The following is a 26,336-nucleotide window of genomic DNA, read 5'->3' on the forward strand; positions in this document are numbered from 1 at the left end:
TCCCCGGTAGACGTGGGCCCCTGACTGCATCATCATACATCTTTATAGCCCCAGGCTTTGGCATAGTCACTGTCATATTATAAAGCCTCAAAAAATGTTTAATGAATTGAGTACAGAAAATACCAGTGGTCACTGGAGTTCTGACAGTAATAAACCTTACTATGTGCTCTGTATTATATAACCTCTTGCAAGCATGCTATCTCTGAGAGCAAGTTGAACAAATACAGGTATTAATATAGGAGCAAACGTTTACTAAGGACTGGATGTGTTAAGCACATGAGCCCAAAAGAGCTAAAAGATAATACCTGTAATCTAATGATTGTGTCCATAGAATAACTTTGTTAGAAACAAAAGAAAGACAGTCGTGTCAGTTTTACAGCTTTTTTGTGATCTTTTCTCTTACAGATAAAACCTGATAACCATGTTCCACAATGCTTATGTCAGCATGACATAAAAATCCATGTAGTTTGATTTTCTGCCTAAAATTCAAATCTAATATTTGACACTAGCGTCCAAAAACCGTAGATACGAACTTTTGGTCCCTAAAAAGAATATCGCTCTTAGAACATAGCTTTGCTGGTTCTCAGAGGGTAACACTATTCATCACTTCTGATTTTCTTTCCATATGGAGTCACCTTCCGTTACAGTCCTGACCTTGCTCTGCCCTTTTACTCGCTCCTCCCCAGGCAAGGAAGAGTAAAACAAGGGAATTCTAGGATGCCTTCTTACCAAAGTATGTTCTGCTCTGCCCTTCCATGCCAGAAGTTTGTAAGAACAGGCACGGTTGTCCAGTGGTGCCAGTGGATGGCAAAGTCTCTATATCTCTGGGGTGCAATGTAGGAAACAAGTTGTTGCCACAGATTTAAGCTTGTTCTCTACTATCAGCTTTCTCAATAATGATGACACTTTTACCTCCATTTGGCTAAATACCTGAGCCTGTTTCTAAGTTGCTTAGGAGCTTAGTGGAGAATGGTGATGTTATTGACCCTCCTCAAACCCCAACTTGACAATGCTTATTTGTTAAATAGTATGGAAAGTTTATAAATGTGGGTAGCTCTTGGAATTCCAATCCAAAAGGGGGACGGACATTCTCTGACCATTCTGAATAAACTGACAACATACCTTCTCTTTATACAGTCTGTTTTTCTGCTATTGCAGTATAGACATTTTAAACTTCTTTTAAGATTTATTTTGCTTAAAAACTTTTAAAGATTTATTTTGCTTTTAAGTGCTTTTCTTGGGTGGCAGACTGGTATTTTATTTTTATTTGACGTCATGCTAAGACGCAACACAGCATCCTAGTAGACTTCCTATATAAGCAATGACCAATTATAAAATAGAGGAAAAGGTCTTACTTACAAAGCATTACTTCACCAGAAAAAGATACCTATGAATAAACTAAATGAAAAATTACCACCTATACAAGGAGAAGTTTACGAAGGTATTGAAGAATATAAATGAAGACCTGAATTCTATGGAAAGATGTTTATATAAGAAGATTCAACATTATAAAGATGTCAGTTCTTCCCATATCAGACTCTACATATAATGCAATTTCAATAAACATAGCAAGGAGATTTTATTTTGGCTAGTGATACTGGTTCTAAAGTTCATATGGAAAAGGAGGGAAACCAGGAAAAAAATTGTAAAATAAAAGTTAATGAAGGGATTGGCCCTACTATGTGCCAAAATACATTATAAAGTTGTATTAATTAAAACAGTGCATTACTGGCACGTGAGCAGGCAGACAGATGAATGGAACAGAATAGAGTACAGAAGTAGACCTATATTAGATAAAGTAACAATACGTGGTTTAAAGAAAGAAAAGAAAAAAAATGAATGGCTCATAAAATGAAAGATGATTTCTCATTTTCATAAAGTCCAAAACAGGTGTTCCTGCTTGGCAGGCTCTCCTCCAGGCAGGGATTCTGGAGCTCATGCTCCTTGCATCTTTAGCTCTGCCATGCTCAGTATGTGGCTTCTCAAGTTTTTCTGGAGGATATCTCCATTCCACATGGCAGAAGGCAGAGAGGATGGAGGATCATGTGTGGGAAGCTTTTACGTGCCAGGTCCATCACTTCCTGACTACAATCGAAGCTGGGAAACTAACGTGCTGTGAGCCCAGAGAGAGGAAGGAAAAGCTTTGGTAAATAACTAGCCTTCTCTCCCACAAGACCCAAATGCATATGGAATTTAGTATGTCACCAGGGTGGCATTTGATATCAATGGGGAAAGATGAATTATTCAATTAGTGATCCTGAAGAACTGGATAGCTGTCTCAAAAAAGAAAAAAAAGTTGGATTCCCAATTTATTCCTTGCAACAAAATACATTATAATTCAGTCAAATTTGAATGGGAAAAAAAAGGAAGGAAACTATTAGAAAACACAGGAGAAAATGGAAGGTCTTTTTGTAAATAAGCATGCCCACCCAGAAGGCTCAAGGAAATGTGGGGTTAAGATTGTATAGCGCATTCACCCAGATACAACTAATCCAAGTTTCACAGTCCTGTTTCTTCCTTTTCAGGGCCCTTACATTAACGCAGAACACCTGCTTTGGCCTGCATTCGGCATCCCACTGTAGCTCTGACATTCTTATTATCGTATCCTGAGGCTAATGTTCAGCATAGTCTGCCCTCCTGCTGCAAGAGGTAAGAGTCTAATTAAAATCAGCCATGAAAGCCTTCTGGCTCTCTTGACATGCCCTGAGTTGATAGTTGGCTGACCTGGTGTGCCAGTCTCTTTCTTCAAGGCTTCCAGGAGAGTTAACCACCTCTACAATCCTTATGAATACCATTGTCCCACACCACTCAAGAGCTACCACGTATTCCCCAGCCTGGTCCCTTCCACCCGTTCCTTATTCCCAAACAGAGATGAAAGTCTTAATAAACGTGCTGCTACAGCATGCTGTGGGTTGTCACTACCCCGTCTTAGACCAGCAATGAGGTTCTTGATGCCTCCTGACCAGAGAGTGAGCAAATTCTCTAGTCCCATTCTTGAGGGTCAACTTTCCATGGCCATCTCTGGTACCAGTTTAGGTCTCTGGAAAAGCAGACCTTGAGGCAAGGATTAGGGGGCATGTAGCTACTGGGGAGGTGATATCAGGAAGAGAGGAGGTAGGGAAAGTGAGACAGAGAAGGTAGAAAAGTCAATAAAGGATACATTAAAGTGAAGATTACTGCTGTAGTCAACAAGAGCTGAATTCACTCTGAGGAACCAGCAAGAATCGCCTGCTGAGAGATGGAGAAGCTTACGTATTTATCCACTGATTCCTATTCTTTATTGGTTGGGGGTTGCCGCCGAGAGGCTGATAGACTGTTTCTTCCCAGCCATCCTGGAAAGTCCACCCTTGCAGGGTGGAGCACGTTCCGTGACACCTCAGAATGACTCGGGAAGAGAAGCAGAAAGATTCAGACACAAGTTGGATGCTGTCAGAATGTGCAGGAACTGTTACTTATGGCTGCAGGTAAAGTTACTAGCTGGGACATTAACAGCATCTGCTACAGCAAAAATTAAGATACCAATTCTGTCTATATTCCTTTCAAGCAGTTTTAAACAGCATCTGTTGTATCGCTGAAGGTGTAGGCAAACAGCATGCTGATGTACTGTTGTTCCGAATGTGTATTGATACAGCCTCTATGAAGGGCAACTGGACCGTGGCTGTCAATATTGAAGGTGTGGGAATTCCCTGGGGGTCCAGTGGTTAGGACTTCACGTTTTCACTGCCTAGGGTGTGGGTTCAGTCCCTGGTTGGGGAATTAAGGTCCCTCAAGGTACGCGGCATGGCCAAAAAATATATATGTATAATATATATATTGAAGGTGTATATACTTTTTGATCCAGGTTTAGGAATTTCACTGCTAGGAATTGATCCTGAAGATATTGATGCAAAGCCTTTCATACAAGTATTTTCATTGTAATCATAGAGGATTGGGCACCGGTTTCCTCCATGGGGCACTGGGTAAATTATTGTACATCCATATAGTGGCACCCTTAAATAGAAGGGGATCCTCTCTGTGTACTGACATTGAACACTCTTATCAGAAGGCAGCAGAAAATGATTAACTATTTATTCAGTATACTACTATACTGTGTAAGTGGGAAAAGAAAAAGTGTGTTTGTATATGTACAAACTATCTCCAGAAGAAGATTTCTACATGCTGTGGATTGTATTCTTCTTATAACTTTTCTGTTATTCCTAGGGACTTGGGATAAGAGGTGGCAGCTCCAGGGTAGTATTAGTCTACCAAATGGTAGATTGTGAAAACAAGTGTGATGAAAACTGACAGATAATAACAGAGTACGGCAAAGTGACTGGATAGCAGGTAATCATTCACAAATTGGTGGTTTTCCTGTTCACCAGCAATAGATAGTTAGAAAATGTAATGGAAGGGAATTTGCAACAGAAACCTAAGTATAAAACACCTAAGAGGGGCTTCCCTGGTGGCGCAGTGGCAGAGAGTCCGCCTGCCGATGCATGTATAAAACACCTAAGAATAAACATAACAATAAATATATAAGATCTTTACAGGGGAAAAAGTAAACTATAGGACATAGAAAAACACCTAGATAAATGGACACTATTAATGGTCTCGATATATTATGATGCCAGTTCTCTCCAAATTGTTCCATAAAGACAATGTAATCCCCCAAATATCCTAATAATATTTAGTATATAGTTTAACAAGCTAATTTAAGAATTCATAAGTAAGGCTACAAGTATATGCGTAGCTTAGACAGTTATGGAGTGGGAGAAATCAAATGATCAGTAAATGTAAAAATCAATGTTATCCTCCCTAGTCATTGCAGACATGTAAATTAAAATAAGATGTAACTTTTCACCATATAATTGGCGAAAAATAAAAAATGTTGATACTACCAATCAAGAATGTGAGGAAATGGTATTCTTCCACTCAACTGATAGAAAAAACATTATTTAAGGCTCTCTGAAAAGCAACGTGGCAGTAACTTTGAAAATGGTAATTATTCATTCTCAATGACCCAGCAATTCCATTTCTCAATATCTATCCTGTATGCATCAAACATGTATTTTAAGTGGCATGCACAAAGATATTCTTACCCCTAGTTCATGGTTGCAAAGAAAAGAAAAAAGGACAACAACCTAAATACCCATCGATATATTCATAAATGGCTACATAAGCCATAGTAAAGCCCTACTATGAAATATTATGTAGTAATTTAAAAGAATGATGTAAATCAATATCTACTGACATGAAAAGAATAAAAAGCAAGGTTTAGAATACTGAATTCAATAGCATCCCACTTATGAAAAATATAAAACACCACAAAACAACACTAAACACTTGTACAGGTACAAGTGCATGATTATATATTAATTTTTTTTGAATTTTATTTTATTTTTTTATACAGCAGGTTTTTATTAGCTATCCATTTCATACTTATTAGTGTATACATGTCAATCCCAATCTCCCAATTCATCCCACACCCCCAGCCGCCACTTTCGCCCCTTGGTGTCCATACATTTGTTCTCTACATCTGTGTCTCTATTTCTGCCCTGCAAACCAGTTCATCTGTACCTTATTTCTAGGTTCCATATATATGCGTTAATGTACGATATTGGTTTTTCTCTTTCTGACTTACTTCACTCTGTATGACAGTCTCTATATCCATCCACATCTCTACAAATGACCCAATTTCGTTCCTTTTTATGACTGGGTAATATTCCATTGTATATATGTACTACATCTTCTTTATCCATTCTTCTGTCGATGGGCATTTAGGTTGCTTCCATGACCTGGCTATTGTAAATAGTGCTGCAGTGAATATTGGGGTGCATGTGTCTTTTTGAATTATGGTTTTCTCTGAGTATAAGCCCAGTAGTGGGATTGCTGGGTCATATGGTAGTTCTATTTTTAGTTTTTTAAGGAACCTCCATACTGTTCTCCATAGTGGCTGTATCAATTTACATTCCCACCAACAGTGCAAGAGTGTTCCCTTTTCTCCACACCCTCTCCAACATTCGTTGTTTGTAGATTTTCTGATGAAGGGGAGTGTTTCCTTCATTTTTCCTTCAGATTTTTCATCATTAGTGTATAGGAATGCAAGAGATTTCTATACATTAATTTTGTATCCTGCAACTTTACCAAATTCATTGATTAGATCTAGTAGTTTTCTGGTGACATCTTTAGGATTCTCTATGTATAGTATCATGTCATCTGCAAACAGTGACAGTTTTACTTCTTCCTTTCCAATTTGTATTCCTTTCATTTCCTTTTCTTTTCTGATTGCCATGGCTAGGACTTCCAAAACTATGCTGAATATAAGTGGCGAGAATGAGCACCCTTGTCTTGTTCCTGATCTTAAAGGGAATGCTTTCAGTTTTTCACCATTGAGTGTGATATTAGCTGTGGGTGGCCTTTATTATGTTGAGATAGGTTCCCTCTATGCACACTTTCTGGAGAGTTTTTATCATAAATGGTTGTTGAATATTTTTTAAGGGGTTTTTATTTATTTTATTATTATTATTTTTGGCTGCATTGGGTCTTCATTGCTGCGTGCAGGCTTTCTCTAGTTGTGGTGAGCGGGGGCTACTCTTCGTTACAGTGCACGGGCTTCCCATTGTGGTGGCTTCTCTTGTGGAGCATGGGCTCTAGGCACGTGGGCTTTAGTAGTTGCAGCATGCAGGCTCAGTAGTTGCGACACATGGGCCCTAGAGTGCGCAGGCTTCAGTAGTCATGGAGCATGAGCTCAGTAGTTGTGGCACATGGACTCTAGGGCCTGTGGGCTTCAGTAGTTGTGGCACACGGGCTCAATAGTTATGGCTCACAGGCTCTAGAGCGCAGGCTCAGTAGTTGTGGCACATGGACTTAGTTGCTCTGCAGCATGTGGGATCTTCCCAGCCCAGGGATTGAACCCACGGACTCTCAACCACTGCGCCACCAGGGAAGCCCCGATCATATGGTTTTTATTCTTCAGTTTGTTATGTGATATATCACATTGATTGATTTGTAGATATTGAAAAATCCTTGCATCCCTGGGATAAATCCCACTTGATCATTGTTTATGATCCTTTTAATGTTAGAGTTGGTTTGCTAGTATTTTGTTGAGGATTTTTGCATCTATGTTCATCAGTGATATTGGCCTGTAATTTTCTTTTTTTGTGATATCTTTGCCTGGTTTTTGTATCAGGGTGATGGTGGCCTCATAGAATGAGTTTGGAAGTGTTCCTTCCTCTGCAATCTTTTGGAATAGTTTTGGAAGGATGGATGTTAACTCTTCTCTAAACGTTTGGTAGAATTGACTTGTGAAGCCATCTGGTCCTGGACTTTTGTTTGTTGGGAGCTTTAAAATTACTGACTTAATTTCAATACTGGTAATTGGTCAGCTCATATTTTCTACTTCTTCCAGGTTCAGTTTTAGGTGATTGTTTCTTTCTAAGAATTTGTCCATTTCTTCTAGCTTGCGTATTTCATTGGTGTATAGTTGCTTGTAGTAGTCTCCTATGATCCTTTGTATTATATTTCTGTGCTGTTGGTGGTAACTTCTCCCTTTTCATTTCTGATTTTATTGATTTTGGTTATCTCCCTTTTTTTTTTTTAAGATTTATTTATTTTTGGCTGCATCAGGTCTTAGTTGCAGCATGCAGGATCTTCGTTGAGGAATGTGGGATCTCTCTAGTTGTGGCGTGCGAGTTTTCTCTTCTCTAGTTTTGGCGCATGGGTCCAGGGCACCTAGGCTCTGTAGTTGTGGGGCGTGGGTTCCAGAGCACGTGGGCTCTGTAGTTTGTGGCATGAAGGCTCTCTAGTTGAGGCATGAGAGCTCAGCAGTTGTGGCACACAGGCTTAGTTGCCCCATGGCATGTGGGATCTTCGTTCCCTGACCAGGGATTGAACCCATGTCTCCTGCATTGTAAAGCGATTCTTTACCACTGGACCACCAGGGAAGCCCCTCCCTTTTTTTCTTGATGAATCTGGCTAAAGTTTATCAATTTTGTTTATCTTTTCAAAGAACCAGCTTTTAGTTTCATTGATCCTTTCTATTGTTTTTTAGTCTCTATTTCATTTATTTAGCCTCTGATCTTTATGGTTTCTTTCCTTCTACTCACTTTGGGTTTTGTTTGTTCTTCTTTCTCTAGTTGCTTTAGGTGTAAATTTAGATTTTTCATTTGCAATTTTTCTTGTTTCCTGAGGTAAGCTTGTATCAGTGTAAACTTCCCTCTTAGAACTGCTTTTGCTGTGTCCCATAGGTTTTGGATCATTGTGTTTTCATTTTCATTTGTCTCTAAGTATTTTTTGATTTCCTCTTTGATTTCTTCAGTGATCTGTTGGTTGTTTAGGAGCAGATTGTTTAGCCTTCATGTGTTTGTGTTTTTTGCAGTTTTTTTTTCTTATAGTTGATTTCTAGTTTCGTAGCATTGTGGTTGGAGAATTTTTTTAAAGCATAATCCAGTGAGAAATACTGGCATAGTAACAAGAGATAAATTAAACTCTTAGTAAAGAACTACTACAGTAAGATTAGAATCTTACCTTTTAAGAAAAAAAAGAAAGCTGAAAGTACCTTGATGAAAGGAGGTATAAAAAATGGTTGGGGCATATGGGATATAGCAACAAAATCAAAATGCATAAAGATGGTGAAAACTAAGTACTATGCCCATCTAAGACAAAACATGTAACCAAACTGAGCCAAAAGGAAGAAGGGGGGCGATATGGAGGAGGGTGGAGAAGAAGCAAAGCACAAAAGAGTATCTATGGCATGTTACTCTTCACATAGAAGGAGATGACCTAGAGGAGTGGGATAGGGAGGATGGGAGGAAGGCTTATGAGGGAGGGGATACGGGGACATATGTATGCATATGGCTGGTTCACTTTGGTGTACAACAGAAACTAACACGGTATCGTGAAGCAATTATACTCCAATAAAGATCTATTAAGAAAAAAAGAAAATACGTATGTATCTTATTTGTGCGAAAGATATATTCCCTGACTTACAATGGAGTTACGTCCTAATAAACCTATCTTAAAGTTGAAAATGCACTTAATACACCTAAACTACTGAATATCATAGTTTAGCCTACCTTAAACGTGCGCAGAACACTAACATTGGTCTACAGTCGGGCAAAATCATCTAACACAAAAGCCAATTTTATAATTAAGTATTGAATATCTCACGGAGTATTAAATACTGTACTAAAAGTGAAAGGCAGCATGCTTGTCTGGGTACAGAATGGTTGTACGTGTATTGGTTGTTTATACTCATGGTCACGTGGCTGATGGAGCTACAGCTTGCTGCCCCCACCCAGCATCACAAGAGAGTATCTACCACATGTCACTAGCCTGGAAAAGATCAAAATTAAAAATTCTAAGTACAAATGGGAATAGCTTCACACCATTGTAAAGCCAAGAAATCATAAGTTTAAAAAGGCCCGTGTACCGCAAAACATAAATAATAATACTAATAATAATAGTATTGAATTTGAGCTCAGAATAAAACACATTTCCATGAATCCAACCAACATAAAAAAGGATTGAAGGGCTTCCTTGGTGGCACAGTGGTTGAGAATCCTCCTGCCAATGCAGGGGACACAGGTTCAAGCCCTGGCCCGGGAAGATCCCACATGCCATGGAGCAACCAAGCCCATGTGCCACAGCTACTGAGCCTGTGCTCTAGAGCCCATGCTCCGCAATAAGAGAAGCCACCGCAGTGAGAAGCCCACACACCACGACCAAAAGTAGCCCCCACTCTACACAACTAGAGAAAGCCTGCACACAGCAACGAAGACCCAACACAGCCAAAAATAAATTAAATAAATAAATTTTTTAAAAAAGGAACTGAATAAATACATGTATAGGGGAAACAATATCTCTTCTTACAAAAGAATTCCAACTAATAAATGTAGAAGAAATGAGAGAAATAAAAAAAATTACCGCCAGGCAGACACCACCATAGTAAGTGTTGCAGGTCTAGTCAGTTTGATGGATGCTAAAATCAGTTGTGAGTGTTTGAGAAGAAATAAGATATTTCATAGTCTCAGAGTATTTCTCTAAGATATTTGTCAATTACATAGGGAAAACTGGTAACTTTACTGTGGAGAATACCTGCAGACACCTCCTTAGCCAAGTGATCAAGGTTAATAAATCACCAGCAACAAATCACATTGAAATAATTATACACTGAGATGGACACAATATCACTTCTGGGGTAATCTTGCTAAAAATGCAACACCTCAAGCTAATCATGAGAAAACATCAGACGAACCCAAGTTGAAAGACATTCTACAATCAAGATCATGAAAGACAAAGACTGAGAAACCATCACAGATTGCAGGAAACCAAGGAGCCAATAACTAAATGCAATGTGGATCATGGGTTGGATCCTGAAGCAGAAAAAAGACATTAAGGGGAAAATGAGTGAAATTTAAATAAGATCTGTGTTTGGTTAATAGTATTCACCAATGCTGTTTTTCTGGTTTTGGTAATTGTATAATGGTTATGGAATTGTGAAAATTACGGAAGCTGGGAGAAAGGCATATGTAAGCTCTTTGTACTATTTCTGCAACTTTCCTCTAAGTGGAAAATTATTTCAAAAGAAAAAGAGAACATAGAGAGAAAGGGCATTGTTCTCAATACTCTATTTCTTTGTATTTGCTATATTCACCCCTGCCAATGTGCTTGCATCTCCCTGCTCTATTTGATGGCACAAAATATTACATGCTGGGACATTGTGCAGATGAACCAATATAGTTCCCATGGCATACTGACATCATTTCCCTACTTTCCAATCGCTTATGAGCTTAATTAATTCACTTTAAAGAATTTTACCAAAATAGACTCTATTGAAGTTGCATGTGACATATTTGATTAAAATGGGATCATGAAATATGAGGGGGGAAATCAGTATTTAAAAGTCAATATAAGCCTACAATAGCCAAAACAATCTTGAAAAATAACAAATTTGTAAGACTAACACTTCCTGATTTCAAAACTTATTACTTACCTATAGTAATCAAAACAGTGTGATAGTGGCATGAGGATAGACATATAGACCAAAAGAATAGAATAGAGCCCCCAAATAAACCCAAGCATATCTGGTCAGTTGATTTTCAATAGGAGTGCCAAGACCATTAAATGGGGAAAGACAGTCCTTTTAACAAAAGGTAGTGAGAAAACTGGATATGCACATGCAAAAGAATGAAGTTGGATCTTTACCTTATACCATATACAAAAATTAACTCAAAACAGATCAAAGGCTTAAACTTAAGAGGTAAAAGTATAGAACTTTAAAATGAAAACATAGGGGAAAGTCTTTATGACATTGGATTTGGCAATAATTTCTTGGATATGACACCAAAAGCATAGGCAATAAAGAAAAAATAGAAAAATTGGACTTCATCAAAGACATTTGTGCATTAAAGGACATTATCAAGAAAGTAAAAAGACAGTTTATAGAGTAGCAGAAAATATTTGCAAATCATCTATCTGATAAAGGATGTTAATCCAGAATATATAAATAATTCCTATGAGGCAATGGGTAAAAAAAACCTCAATTCAAAAATGGGAAAAGATCTTGAATAGGCATTTCTCCAAAGAAGATGTACAACTAGACAATAAACACATGAAAAGATGTCTAACATCATTAGTCATTAGGGAAAGGCACATCCAAACCACAATGAGATACCACTCTATGCCCATTAGGATGGCTGTGATTCTAAAACAAACAACAAAAACAAACAAAAAAGGAAAATAACAAGTGTTGGCAATGCTTTGGAGAAATTGGAATCTTCATGTATTGCTGTAGGAAAGTAAAATGGTTTAGCCGCTGTGGAAAATAGTTTAGCAGTTCCTAAGAAAGTTAAACATTGAATTACCGTATGACCCAGCAATTCCATTCCAATGTATATACCACAAAAAAACTGAAAGCAGGGACTCAAACAGGCACTTGTTCACCAATATTCATAACAGCATTATTCACAATAGTCAAAAGGTGGAAACAGCCCAAAAGTTCATCTACAGGTGAATGGATAAACAAGTTGTTGTATATATATACAATGGGATATTATTCAACCATAAACAGGAAGGGAATTCTGATACATGCTACAACATGGATGAACCTCGAAAACATTTTGCTAAGTGAAATAAGCCAAACACAAAAGGACAAGTACTGTATGATTCTACTTCTATGAGGTACCTAGAACAGGCAAATTCATAGAGACAGTAAGTAGAATAGAGGTTACCAGGGCCTGGAAGGAAGGGGCAATGGGGAGTTGTTTAATGGGCACAGATTTTCTGTTTGGGATGATAAAGTTCTAGAAATGGATAGTGGTATTGGTTGCACAACATTGTGAAAGCACTTAATGCCACTGAATTGTACACTTAAAACGGTAAATTTTATGATACACATATATTTTTTTCTTTAACCGTTTCATTGAGGTATAATTGACATATAATAAATGACACATTTAAATTTTCAGTTTTATATGATACATATATTTTAACACAAAAGCTCAATACTATACATGAAACATGTAATATTGTGTGTCAAATATACTCAATTAAAAAAATTAAATTACATTCCAAAAAACTCAATAAAACATATGATGTGAAATACAGATGTATAATCATAGTAATTAACAATTATGAGTAGTCACTTAAAATTTTTGGCTATATCCCCCGAAGTTTATATGTTCTAGTTGTCCAAAGAACATTTTGAGGAACTTATCATTAGGAAAATGAGGGATCTCCTAGATGTAGTCTGCCTTATCTGTAAGTGTATATGCTTGTGTGCATGTATGTGTGCATGTATGTGTGTGTGTGTGTGTGTGTGTTTGATGGGAAATAGAAGAAAAGAGAAGAGGGTACTACCTCTTCATATTGAAAGAAGATCATCCTTTTTGCTTGTCCTGGGGAAAAAAGAACACAGACATTGACATACTTTTGGGAATGCTGCAGACTGATCAAGAAACAAAGGAGGGAAAGTACACATTACCACCATTAAAAGTGAAGGAGGGGGCTTCCCTGGTGGCGCAGTGGTTGGGAGTCCGCCTGCCGATGCAGGGGACACGGGTTCGTGCCCTGGTTCGGGAGGATCCCACATGCCGCGGAGCGGCTGGTCCCGTGAGCCATGGCCGCTGAGCCTGCGCGTCCGGAGCCTGTGCTCCGCGGCGGGAGAGGCCGCAGCAGTGGGGGGCCCGCGTATCGCAAAAAAAAAAAAAAAAAAAAAAAAAGTGAAGGAGGGAATATCACCACAGACCCTACATACATTAAAAGGCAAATAAAGGAATGTAGTGAATAACTTTATGCCTATAACTTGACAAATAGATTAAAAGAAAGAGTTCTTTTAAAAACACAACTTACCACACTGATACAAAAAGAAATAGAAAATTTTCATAACTCTATTTTTAAAGTTGAATTGATGATGGAAAGCCTTCTTGCAAAGAAAACTGCAGGTCCAGATGGTTTTCTTCGGGAATTCTATCAAACATTTAAGGAAGAAAGTATACTTATCTTACACAAACTCCTTTAGAAAATAGAAAGTGTTCCCAACTCATTTTATGAAGCCAAGATAATACTGCCAAAAACTTGACAGAAACCTACAAGAAAATTGGAGACCAGCATCTCTTAAGTTGCAAAAATCTTTCACAAAATATTAGCAAGTCAAAAGCAGTATTACTACATCATGATTAAGTAGGTGTATTCTAGGAATAGAAGGTTGCCTTAAATTTGAAAATCAGTTGGTGTTATTTGCCACTGTAACACAATAAAGGAGAAAAACCATATAACCATACCAATAAATGCAAAAATACCTCATAAAATTCAATAGCCATCATGATTTTAAAACAAAAACCTCTTTGCAAACTAGGACATGAAAGGGAACTTTTTGTTAAATTTAAAAGCATTTAGGAAGAACCTAAAGATAATATCATACCTAAAGGTTAAATATTGAATATTCTTCCCTCAAGATAATAAACAAAGCTAAGATGTTCACTCTCACCACTTTTTTCAATATTATACTGGAGACCTTAGCCAATGTAAAAAGGTAAGAAAAAGATATAAAAGTCATACATATTACAAAGGAAGAAATAAAATCATTAGCATTTAAACAAGCATTAAAATCCACAAAATACTTAGGAACAAATTTAACAAAAGACATGTAAGACCTCTACAGTGAAAACTATAACACGTTACTGCCAAGACTTGAGCTGCAATTTAATGACTGCTATCCATGAAAATACTTTGTAAGGAGATTCTGTTTGAGGCACTTTAATATTTTGATGAAGTGTTCCTCAAGCTGGACAAAAAGCAATACCCTGGCCCTGGAAAGATTTGCATTACTACTACTCAGTCCGACTAATAGTTGGCTTAAAATTTTATAACAGAAAAATAAGTCTGCAATTATTATGTTTTTTTTTCCTCAGCCCACCTGGATAATATTGATGTACCCTTCCCTCAGAACACTATACATGACATTCCAGAGAAGGCTGGCAGAACCCTGCTGAAAACCCAAGCATTGTATCTTGTTGATTTTCCTTCGATGTTTGATTAGCATACCCTACCTACATCATCCTCTGACTCTGGATCATCCAGTGACTCTGAAAGCCACTCCACGAGCGGCCCATTGAAACCTGGTGGGTGCAGAGCAGTTTCTCTTGCCCTTGCTGGAAAATGAGCTGTAAAAATTGGGGTGCTCACCTGCTACAGTAATGGAGAGGTAGGTACATGTAAAGAACCACAATCTACCTGTTCTCTTTCTCTTTTCTCTCCTCCTTTAATCCCTTCAGAGTTTTGTTTTTGTTTTTGTTTTTTGGCTGCACCCTGCAGCTATGCAGGATCTTAGTTCCCTGACCAGGGATCAAACCAGTGCCCCCTGCAGCAGAAGCGTGGAGTCTTAACCACTGGACTGCCAGATAAGTCCCCAGAGGTTTCTATTTTTGAGTTTTTATGAGCTTAATTCTGACCAGTTTTTGAACAAAACCTGTTGCCCGGTAAACAAAGACCCTCTACTTTTATACTTTGTGTATTATCAAGCAATATTTGGACTTACACCTGCCTTTGTCAATTTGAAATAATTTAACAGGTTTTTTTTCCATTTTGAGTTTATATTTGTATATGGTGTGAGAAAATGTTCATAGTTCATTCTTTTTTTTTGAATTTTATTTTATTTTTTACACAGCAGGTTCTTATTAGTTATCTATTTTATACATATTAGTGTATATATGTCAATCCCAGTCTCACAATTCATCCCAGCCCTCATCCCCCTTTCCCCTTTGCTGTCTGTATGTTTGTTCTCTATGTCTCTATTTCTGCCTTAGAAATAGGTTCAGCTGTACCATTTTTCTAGATTCCACATATATGCGTTAATATATGATATTTATTGTTCTCTTTCTGACTTACTTCACTCTGTATGACAATCTCTAGGTCCATCCACATCTCTACAAATGACCCAATTTCGTTCCTTTTTATGGCTGAGTAATATTCCATTGTATATATGTTCCACATCTTTTTTTTTTTTTTTCACATCTTCTTTATCCATTCATCTGTCAATGGACATTTAGGTTGCTTCCATGACCTGGCTACTGTAAAAAGTGCTGCAGTGAACATTGGGGTTCATGTGTCTTTGAATTATGGTTTTCTCAGGGTATATGCCCAGTAGTGAGATTGCTGGGTCATATGGTAATTCTGTTTTTAGTTTTTTAATGAACCTCCATACTGTTCTCCATAGTATGTTGTTCTTCATATGTATATGTACTGTTCTTCATGTGTATGTTGGCAATCTGTATAACTTCTTTGGAGAAATGTCTATTTAGGTCTTCTGCACATTTTTTGATTGGGTTGTTTGTTTTTTTGATATTGAGCTGCCTGAGCTGTTTATGTATTTTGGAGATTAATCCTTTGTCCGTTGATTCGTTTGCAAATATTTTCTCCCATTCTGAGGGTAGTCTTTTAGTCTTGTTTATAGTTTCCTTTTCTGTGCAAAATCTTTTAAGTTTCATTAGGTCCCATTTGTTTATTTTTGTTTTTATTTCCATTACTAAACTAATAGTGGTGAGAGTGGACTTGCTTGTCTTGTTCCTGATCTCAGAGGAAATGCTTTCAGTTTTTCACCATTGAGAATGATGTTTGCTGTGGGTTTGTCGCATATGGCCTTTATCATGTTGAGGTAGATTCCCTCTATGCCCACTTTCTAGAGAGTTTTTATCATAAGTGGGTGTTGAATTTTGTCGAAAGTTTTTCTGCATCTATTGAGATGATCATATGGTTTTTATTCTTCAATTTGTTAATATGGTATATCACATTGATTGATTTGTTTATACTGGAGAATCCTTGCATCCCTGGGATAAATCCCGCTTAATCATGGTGTATCATCCTTTTAATGTGTTGTTGGATTCTGTTTGCTAGTATTTTGTTGAGGATTTTTGCATCTATATTCATCAGTGATATTGGTCTATAATTTTCTTTTTTTGTAGTATCTTTGGTTTTGGTATCAGGATGATGGTGGCCTTGTAGAATGAGTTAGGGAGTGTTCCTTCCTCTGCAATCTTTTGGAAGAGTTTGAGAAGGATGGGTGTTAGCTCTTCTCTAAATGTTTGATAGAATTCACCTGTGAAGCCATCTGTTCCTGGACTTTTGTTTGTTGGAAGATTTTTAATCACAGTTTCAATTTCATTACTTGTGATTGGTCTGTTCATATTTTCTATTTCTTCCTGTTTCCATCTTGGAAAATTATACCTTTCTAATGATTTTTCCATTTCTTCCAGGTTGTCCATTTTACTGGCATAGAGTTGCTTGTATTAGTCTCTTATGATGACTTGTATTTCTGCGGTGTTGTAACATCTCCTTTTTCGTTTCTAATTTTGTTGATTTGAGTCCTCTCCCTCTTTTTCTTTTTTTTTTCTCTCCCTCTTTTTCTTGATGAGTCTGCCTAAAGGTTTATCAGTTTTGTTTATCTTCTCAAATACCTGCTTTTAGTATTATTGATCTTTGCTATTGTTTTCTTTGTTTCTATTTCATTTATTTCTGCTCTGATCTTTATGATTTCTTTCCTTCTGCTAACTTTGGGTTTTGTTTGTTCTTCTTTCTCTAGTTCCTTTAGGTGAAAGGTTAGATTGTTTATTTGAGTGTTTCTTGTTTCTTGAGGTAGGCTTGTATAGCTATAAACTTCCCTCTTAGAACTGCTTTTGGGGCATCCCATAGGTTTTGGATCTTCGTGTTTTCATTGTCATTTGTCTCTAGGTATTTTTTGATTTTCTCTTTGATTTCTTCAGTGATCTCTTGGTTATTTAGTAATGTATTGTTTAGCCTCCATGTGTTTGTGTTTTTTACATTTTTTTACCTGTAAAATATTTCTAATCTCATAGTGTTGTGGTCGGAAAAGATGCTTGATATGATTTCAATTTTCTTAAGTTTACCAAGTGTTGATTTGTGACCCAAAATGTGATGTATCCTGGGGAATGTTCCGTGTGCACTTCAGAAGAAAGTGTAATCTGCTGTTTTCGGATGGAATGTCCTATAAATATCAATTAAATATATCTGGTCTATTGTGTCATTTAAAGCTTGTGTTTCTGTATTAATTTTCTGTCTGGATGATCTATTGGTGTAAGTGAGGTGTGAAAGTCTCCCACTATTATTGTGTTAGTGTCGATTTCTTCTTTTATAGCTGTTAACATATGCCTTATGTATTGAGGTGCTCCTATGTTTGGGTGCATATGCATTTATAATTGTTAAATCTTCTCCTTGGATTGATCCCTTGATCATTATGTAGTGTCCAAATTGTAACATTCTTTATTTTAAGTCTATTTTATCTGATATGAGTGTTGCTACTCCAGCTTTCTTTTGATTTCCATTTCCATGGAATTTCTTTTTCCATCCACTCACTTTCAGTCTGTATGTTTCCCTAGGTCCGAAGTGGGTCTCTTGTAGACAGCGTATATCTGGGTCTTCGTTTTGTATCCATTCAGCAAGCCTGCGTCTTTTGGTTGGAGCATTTAATCCCTTCACATTTAAGGTAATTATCAATATTTATGTTCCTATTACCATTCTCTTAATTGTTTTGGGTTTGTTTTTGTAGGTTTTTTTCTTCTCATGTGTTTCCCACTTAGAGAAGTTCCTTTAGCATTTGTTGTAGAGCTGGTTTGGTGGTGCTGAATTCTCTTAGCTTTTGCTTGTCTGTAAAGCTTTTGATTTCTCCGTCGAATCTGAACGAGATCCTTGTTGGGTGGAGTAATCTTGGTTGTAGGTTCTTCCCTATCATCACTTTAAATATATCGTGCCACTCCCTTCTGGCTTGTAGAGTTTCTGCTGAGAAATCAGTTGTTAACCTTATGGGAGAATTTAAGAATATGTTTATATTTAATTTGGGTCTTTCTAGCTAAGATTATAAAGCTAATTAGTAAAGTAAATATTCACAGGGTGGGGGTGGTTTCTAAATGCTTGGTTTGTGTCATAGACATTGGTAAAAGATTTTTTTGTTGTTTTTCATCAATTCCGAGTTCCAAATAAAGTCCAAGAACCCCCCAGTTTTAATTTAATATCTTTACCATTTGATTGAAGCATAAGAAGTAGCATATTTGCCCCCAGAAAAAAAACCCAACAGACTCTGTGGTAGGCGGAATAATGCCCCCTTCCCAAAGATGTACGTATTGTAATCCCCAAAACTGTGAATATGTTCTGTTACATGGTAAGGGAGAAATAAGGTAGCAGGTGGAATTGTTTGCTAGTTAACTGATTTTGAGATGGGGCGATTATCCTAGATTATTCAGGTGAGGCCTATGTAATAACAAGGGTTCTTATAAGTGAAAGAGGAGAGGCAGTGTCAGAGTGATTCACCATGAGAAGACTCAACTAGCCATTGCTGGCTCCAAGCTTAGTAGGGAGCCACCAGCTAAGGAATTCAGGCAGCCTCTAGGAGGTGGAAAATGTAAGAAAACAGATTCTTCTCTAGGATCTTGAAGGAACACAGCCCTGCTGATACCTTGATGTTAGCCCACTGCAATCCATTACACCCTTATGACCTACAGGATTATAAAATGATGAATTTGTGTTGTTTTAAAGGCATTAAATTTGTGGCAATTTGTTACAGCTGCAATAGGAAAAATAGGAAATGAATACTATTAAATCACATTGTAATTGAGAAATTTAAACACAAGGTGGCACTAGACTACATATTTATCATAGAAGTCCTTTCAGTTTTATGGTATAAAGGGCAATGATACAATTTTCTTCTAATACAGGTTTTTAAATCATTTTGTCACATTTATATCTAAGTCTTCTTCAGTATTGTTGGTAAGTCCCTTAAATTTGCCTTCATGAATTTTTTTAATTGACATGTAGTCGATTTACAATATTGTTTTAGTTTCAGATGAACAGCAAAATCATTCAGTCATATATATATCTATATTCTTTTTTCGATTCTTTTCCATTTTAGGTTTTTACAAGATATTGAATATAGTTCCCTGTGCTATACGGTTAATGCTTGTTGTTTTTCATGAATTTTTAAGTTGATTTCTGGCAATGATTTTTTTTTTTAATTCAGAAAGATGAACTATAAATGAATAGAAGTCACTAGAATATGTGTCACAAGTGTGAGGATTTTTTTGTTCTTGGTTCCTTGAACACTGACGGAAGCCCGTAGCAGATGCCCAATAAATAATTGTTGAACGAAAGAACATCTCACGTCCAATTTGCATGTATAAATTGTTTGTCAAGTCTTTTCTCACGTTAACCTGAGTCATCTGGAACCTGAGGAAAATCCTTTTGTCCAAGAAATTTAAATTTAGCACTATTCATAGAGCAGTCATTTGTTCGAATGAACTTACAATGCATTCTTCTTTGTGCTAGAAATGAAACAGGCATGGCTTGTTCTCTAGAGCACTCTCCCTCCCCCACCTGCCCTCCACCCAGGAATGTCCGGTTCTAATGAAACACCCCAGCGTGTCTCTCCTCCTCCCGGTGTGTGTGGGCGACTTTGGGGGAGTGTGTAGTCAGGGTAACCAGGGACCACAGGTGGACCACCTTGGGAGGCAGCGTTTCCAGGTAGTCTGCGTCTCACTGTACCTGCGTGGCCTTGGATGCTTTGCGCTTGCTGATCCCTCTGTCCCAGGGCATTAGGCCTCTCCCTTGGCTTGTCCACCTCTCCAAGTCAAAGAGAGAAAGTGTACTCTTTGGAGAGTGTCTTCCAGTATACTCTGTCTCCAGACACCCTGTAAATTCTGATTCCTCTCTATTCTCGTAGAACTTTGTTCCTCTCACCCTTTCCATGTTGTTTTATGGTTAGTTGTATAAAGTGGCACTAGCTTGCAGTTTCTTGGTAGAAGAAGATCATATTTTATTCTTTTTTGTATCCTCAACACCCAGCCAATACTAGGAACAAAGTAAATGCTTCTGGAAGGAAGGGAGGCGGGAAGGCTGTCCCATCATTGGGCTCAGACTGCAGATGGGTAAAATAACTGTTGCTGATTTCTTAATATTTAAGTATGGGTGTGTGAACTTATGTTTAACCCAAAAGAAAGAAGTAATCAGGATTACATTCATCGTTTGGGTATAATTTCCATTTACAGACTCAGGATAGTAAATATAATGAGGCCTAAAATAAATGCTGTCTTTCCTCTTTTAAAAAGATAAGGAATTTGAATGCAAATTGTAATGTTTTTCTTCAAAGAGGAATGATTTGGCACTCTTTAATTTGATAAAGTTCTTTATACTTCAAAAATAGACTCAGGCTTTAAATATTAATAAACTTCAGAAAGCAGGAATCAAATCCTCAACTTTTCATGAATTAATTATCATAATTTTAAAACTCCAGTTTTATAAAGCAAATCGTAAATTGCAAAATGGCTTTTCCAAATTGTGTCTTTTTGGTATAATTCATATGATTAAATAAAAATTTGTATATATTAAATTGAGTATTAATACCATAATTTGAAGTTTCCTGTTTCTTGTTATTGTATAACTTTATACATTTTTTTGCATTCAGTAAAATGACGTGTTTTTTTTGGTTTTTGGTTTTTTTTCGGTACGCGGGCCTCTCACTGTTGTGGCCTCTCCCATTGCGGAGCACAGGCTCAGCAGCCATGGCTCAGCGGCCCAGCCGCTCGCAGCATGTGGGATCTTCCCGGACCGGGGCAGGAACCGGTGTCCCCTGCATTGGCAGGCGGACTCTCAACCACTGCGCCACCAGGGAGGTCCATGATGTGTTATTTTTAATCAACTTTTATTTTTGTCAAAGTGCTGTTTGAATAGTATAAAAGATCAAATATTGCTAAAAGTAACTTTTATAAAACAGCAGTCTTTTTTCTTTACCTTTCTACTCCCACCATCTGCCAAGTAATCAATTTCAACTTTTTTAGATATTTTCTCTGATTTTACTTTCTTATTTCTAAATAATATGCATAATATATACTGGTATTTCTTGACTCATCAGAATAGACTTACCTGTTGATTTCCAATTATAGATAACAAGGATTTTAGCTCAGGTATACCACTCTTTCCTTTCCACCATCTTCTCAATAAAATTATATCTTAAATATCTGTTAAATCTATGTTCAGTGTTTTCTTAATTTTGACAATGTATGTGTAGTACATAGTATGTTTTTGCATCAAGTAGCATGATTATATATCCTTTCTTACATAACTTGTGTTTTTTGGAGTTAATAATTGCCTTATTTGAAGACATTTTCTTAATTTCCTTTGAATATCTGACTAAATATTCCCATATCCTCAACAGCTCTGTAAAATGTCTCTCATTACATTTTATACAAAACATGTTAAATAACTGAAGAACCACATCCTGGACCCCCATTCTGCTTCAGTCCAAGACCGTCCTAGTGCCTCCACCTTCTGGTTACAATCTAGATGCTTCCATTGTGGGCCTTTGCTCCTCTGTTGTATTGGAACTTCCACTGGCCATCACCCTGAGGATTCCTTTTGCTTCTATTAGATCCTCTGTTTCCTCAACCCCATGTATCCCAATATCCGCCTTCTAAAGGGAGCCCTTTCGTGTGACTGTCGTATGTGTGTGTGCACATTCCCAAGTAGCTTCCTAAGAAAGGTGCTTGGGAAGGACAGGTCTAGAGGTCTAAATTGTCTTTTTTCTACCCTCTCACTTGATGGAGAGTAAAAATTTCCTTTGGAAATGTGAAGGTGCAGCTTCATTATTTCTACCTCCCATTCAAGAAGTTTGATGCCATTCTTACACTCTTCTGCTCATTAACTGTCTCCCCCTAACATCCACCCCCCACCCGAACTTTTAGAGCCTTCTGTTTACCACCAGTGCACTAGTGTTTGAAATTTTATGATAATGAGTCTTTTGGATTTTTTTTTTAATTGCTTAATGGGTTTTTTAATTGTTTTTCTTTATTTTTATTTATTTATTTGTCTTTTATTCATTGAGCTGGATATCCAATGGGCCTTTTTTTGAAAAAAGGCTCATGTTCTTCAGCTCTGGAAAATTCTCTCATGTTATTTTATTAACACTTTCCTTTTCTTTCTTTTTAAATTGATGGCTTACTTTTTTTTTTTTTTTTTTTCATCAGTAGTTGTGGCGCATGGACTCAGTAGTGGCGGTGTACAGGTTCTAGGGTGCACGGGCTTCAGTAGTTGTGGCTCGAGGGCTCTAGAGCGCAGGCTCAGTAGTTCTAGTGGTGCACAGGGCTTAGTTGCTCCACGGCATGTGGGATCTTCTTGGACCAGGGCTCGAACCCGTGTCCCCTGCATTGGCAGGTGGATTCTTAACCACTGTGCCACCAGGGAAATTCAACACTTTTCTTCATCATTCTCTTCTGTTCACCCTTTCTGGAGCTCATATTATTTAGTTGCTGGGCCCCCTGGATTGACCAATTAATTTCTTAAGTTTTCTCTCTTATTGTCCAGTTATTTGCCATTTTGCCCTAAGTTTTGGATTCCCTAACTATATCCTCTACTTTTCTACTGGATTTTCCAGTTCTGCCATCCAATTTTTATTTTCCTAGTATTTTTGTTGTTGTTCTCTGAATATTCTTCTTTTTAAAACAACCATTTTGTTTTCCTGTTTTATGGATACAATATTCTCTTATTTCTCTGAGAACAGTAATGCCTTTTTTTTTCCACATTTTTCTTCTCCCTTCATAGTTTGTGTCCTCTGAGTTCCTTTTTTTAAAAAACAGGTTTATTGGAAGTGTAATTTGTATGCCATAAAATTCACCCATTGTGAGTGTCTAATTCACTGATGTTTAGTATATTTATTGAGTCAGTCAACCATCACTGCAGTCCAGTTTTAGAACATTTCCATCACCCCAGAAAGGTCTCTGGTGCCCGTTTGCAATTCATCTCCATTCCTAACCCTAGTCCCAATCAGCCAATAATCTGCTTTCTGTCTCTACCCATTTGCGTTTTCTAGGCATTTCGTATAAATCGAATCATACAGTATATGTGCTTCTGTGTCTGCTTTTTCACTTCACGTGCTGTTTCTGAAGGCCATCCTTGTTGCAGCATGCCTCAGGAGTTCATTCCTCTTTATTGTTGCAGAGTATTCCCTTGTGCTGATGTACCGCATTTTGTTTTGACATTCACCAGTTGACCAGACGTTTGTGTACTTTCCACTTTGGAGGAATTAGAAACATCTTTTTGTTATTTTAATATTTTATTTTGTACTCTGTGTTTTGCATTAGAGAATTTTTCCCAAATGTATGACATTCTCTAGAAGTCTGCTCATATTTGGAAAAAGAGGCCAAATAAGTTACTTGGAAGCTGTAAGTGTGCATGGTGGGCGGTGGTGAAGTGGGGGCTTCTTTGTAATTCTTTGGGGAAATCTTCATATCAGTGTTTTTCATCCTTTTCTCTTGGGCTGGTGGTATTTTCCAGAAGACTCTTCCAGTGTCTTGGCTGGAGGGTATAATCCTAGCTTCCAGTATTCCAGGAGTCAAGAGGAGGGAAAAGGCTGAAATGTCCCAAATTCTAGGACATAAACTCTTACTTAATCCCCCTGTTTTCAGTGGGAGATCCCTGCCTCCTTCAGCTGTGCCCAGTGTCCCTGAGTCCAGAGACCCTCTGTTTTATTATCTTCTACTGCACAGAGTAGAGAAGGAGATCTGGAGATGCTTTTTAAATAGACTTTCAAACAGTCTTTCTATTCTTAGCCCTACCATTATCTTCTCCCCCCGCCCCCCACCATTCCCACAGCTATCTGGTGCCAATTTCTGAGCCTCTGGGCTTCTGCCATGTAAAGTAGAGTACCTCCCTTCTCTGCCCACTGCCAGTTTTGGATTAGCATTCTTGCATCCACTAATCCACCTACCACTTTTTCACCTACTTTGCAGTATCCGAAACTTTACTGCTCTTGTGTTCTTTCCTGTTATTATTATGGGTTTGTGCTTCTATAGAAATCCTTTTACTCTTATTTTCATAGCATTTTCATCACGAAGAGAATATTTATTCAACCAGCCATCTTTATTGAGAATCTCAATTTAATTCTTTAATGAAAAATACAACTTCCAGTTCCAAATAATTTATGTAAATACCTCACTCTCAAGGAAGTACTGAATAACCCACCACTCTTTAAATGTGAGCTGCACATAGCAACTTCCGTCCAAGAATACAGAACAGAAAGGGGTGAGGGAGGAATAGCTTTATATTGGAGATACCTGACAAACCCTCCCACAGCCTGGTGATCAAGGTCAACACCAACAGTGATAAATCATGCTGATAGTATGCACCCTTTGTGGTCTCACTCCCCCAAACCTGTAACCTCAGTCTCATCGTGAGAAAAACGTCAGATAAATCCCAATAAAGGGACAATCTACAAAGTACACGACCACTACTTCTCAAAACTGTCAAGGTCACCAAAAGCAAGGGAAGATTGGAGAACTGTCACCACCAGGAGGAGCCTAAGAAAATATGACAAATAAAGGTAATATAATAACCTGGGTGGCATCCTGGAACAAAAAAAGAACATCAGGCAAAAACCAAGGAAATGTGAAGAGTGTATGGACTTTAGTTAATATTAATGTATCGATGTTCATTAATTGTGACAAATGTGCTGCATTAATGGGGAAATAGCAGTGGGGCATGTGGAAACGCTTTACTATCTTTGCAACTTTTCTATAAATCTAAAATTATTCCTTTTAAAAATTTATTTAAAAAATAAAAATAAATGAACCTCTAATTTATACTTTGGCTATTTACTGACAACTTTATGTTGATAGAAATGTACCAGGAATTATCATTTTACAATTTGACTCATATCTACCTCACACCAAAACCATTAGCAATCTGTTCTAATTCGTGTATCTGAATACTTTATTCATTCTCTTTTCCAAATACTTATTGAGCAATACTATGTTCCAGGAAATATACCTGGTGCCGGGCTATAGAGATCAATAAAATATGATTCTTGTCCCACAAGAAGTTTACGTTCTGGGAACACAGACAGTCCTAGAACACTTGTATTCCACTTCTCCAGAAGCAAACCAGCTACAATGAACACATTTTGCTATTCCTGTTAAGAGTACAAAGAAAATAATAGCTGAAATTCTTCTCTAGCTTTTAAGTGCTTTTGTTTAGGTGAGACGTGGAATCCGTTAAAACTGCATTATCAATTAAGAAACATGCAGGAATGACTAGCTTAAAACCTGGCAGACAGGAGCGTATTGACAACCAAGAAACAGAACTTCCTTCTTTTTGACATGACGACACATCCCCTCAGCAACAACAGCATTAAGCAGCGCCTCATCAAGAAGGTGCAGGAACCGCATGGACAAGCGCCTCCTGGCCCTCATCTACCTGGCCCACGCCTCGGATTGTCCTGGAGAACGCGTTCGCGCCCCTCCTGGACGAGCAGTATGATTTAGCCACCAAGCGGGTGCGGCAGCTCCTGGACTTAGACCCTAAGGTGGAGTGTCTGAAGGCCGGCACCAACGAGGTGCGGTGGGCAGTGGTGGCCGCCTTCACCAAGTGACGCTGCGCAGAACCGAGCGTCCTCCTTTCTCTCGCGGGAACCAGTCGTTTTTCTTCCAGGGACTCCTGGTTTTCTGTAGTTTGTACTTCCCACACTATAACTGGTTTTCGTTTTATGAAATGGTGGGTGGCTTTTCCTGTTGTGGGTGTGTACCTGCAGGAAGCTGCTGGTATGAGAGACCTTTCTAAACCTTTTATAAGTTTAGAAAAAAAAGTTTTACTGCCTATTGACATTTCATTCCTTCTAGACTTCAAGAGAGTCGCCGTTCTCACTGTAATAGGCTTTGGATTTTTGTTATGTTTACTTTCAAACTACCTCCAATTTCTTTCTTTCCTTTTTTGGCCGATTTTTGTTTTTTATTGAAGCATAGTTTGATTTACAATGTTGTATGAGGTTCAGGTATACAGTATAGTGATTCAGTTATACATATATATAT

The 26,336-nt window shown here is 37.7% G+C and overlaps 1 pseudogene; it reads left to right on the forward strand.

Annotated features, from left to right (window-relative positions):
• The first annotated feature begins 3,615 nt into the window (after positions 1 to 3,615).
• Positions 3,616 to 26,029, forward strand: LOC112406773 (Golgi phosphoprotein 3-like; annotated as a pseudogene).
• The last annotated feature ends 307 nt before the right edge of the window (positions 26,030 to 26,336 follow it).

Source organism: Neophocaena asiaeorientalis, unplaced genomic scaffold (assembly GCF_003031525.2).
Source record: "Neophocaena asiaeorientalis asiaeorientalis breed wild unplaced genomic scaffold, Neophocaena_asiaeorientalis_V1.1 scaffold93, whole genome shotgun sequence".
In the NCBI taxonomy this organism is placed as follows: domain Eukaryota; kingdom Metazoa; phylum Chordata; class Mammalia; order Artiodactyla; family Phocoenidae; genus Neophocaena; species Neophocaena asiaeorientalis.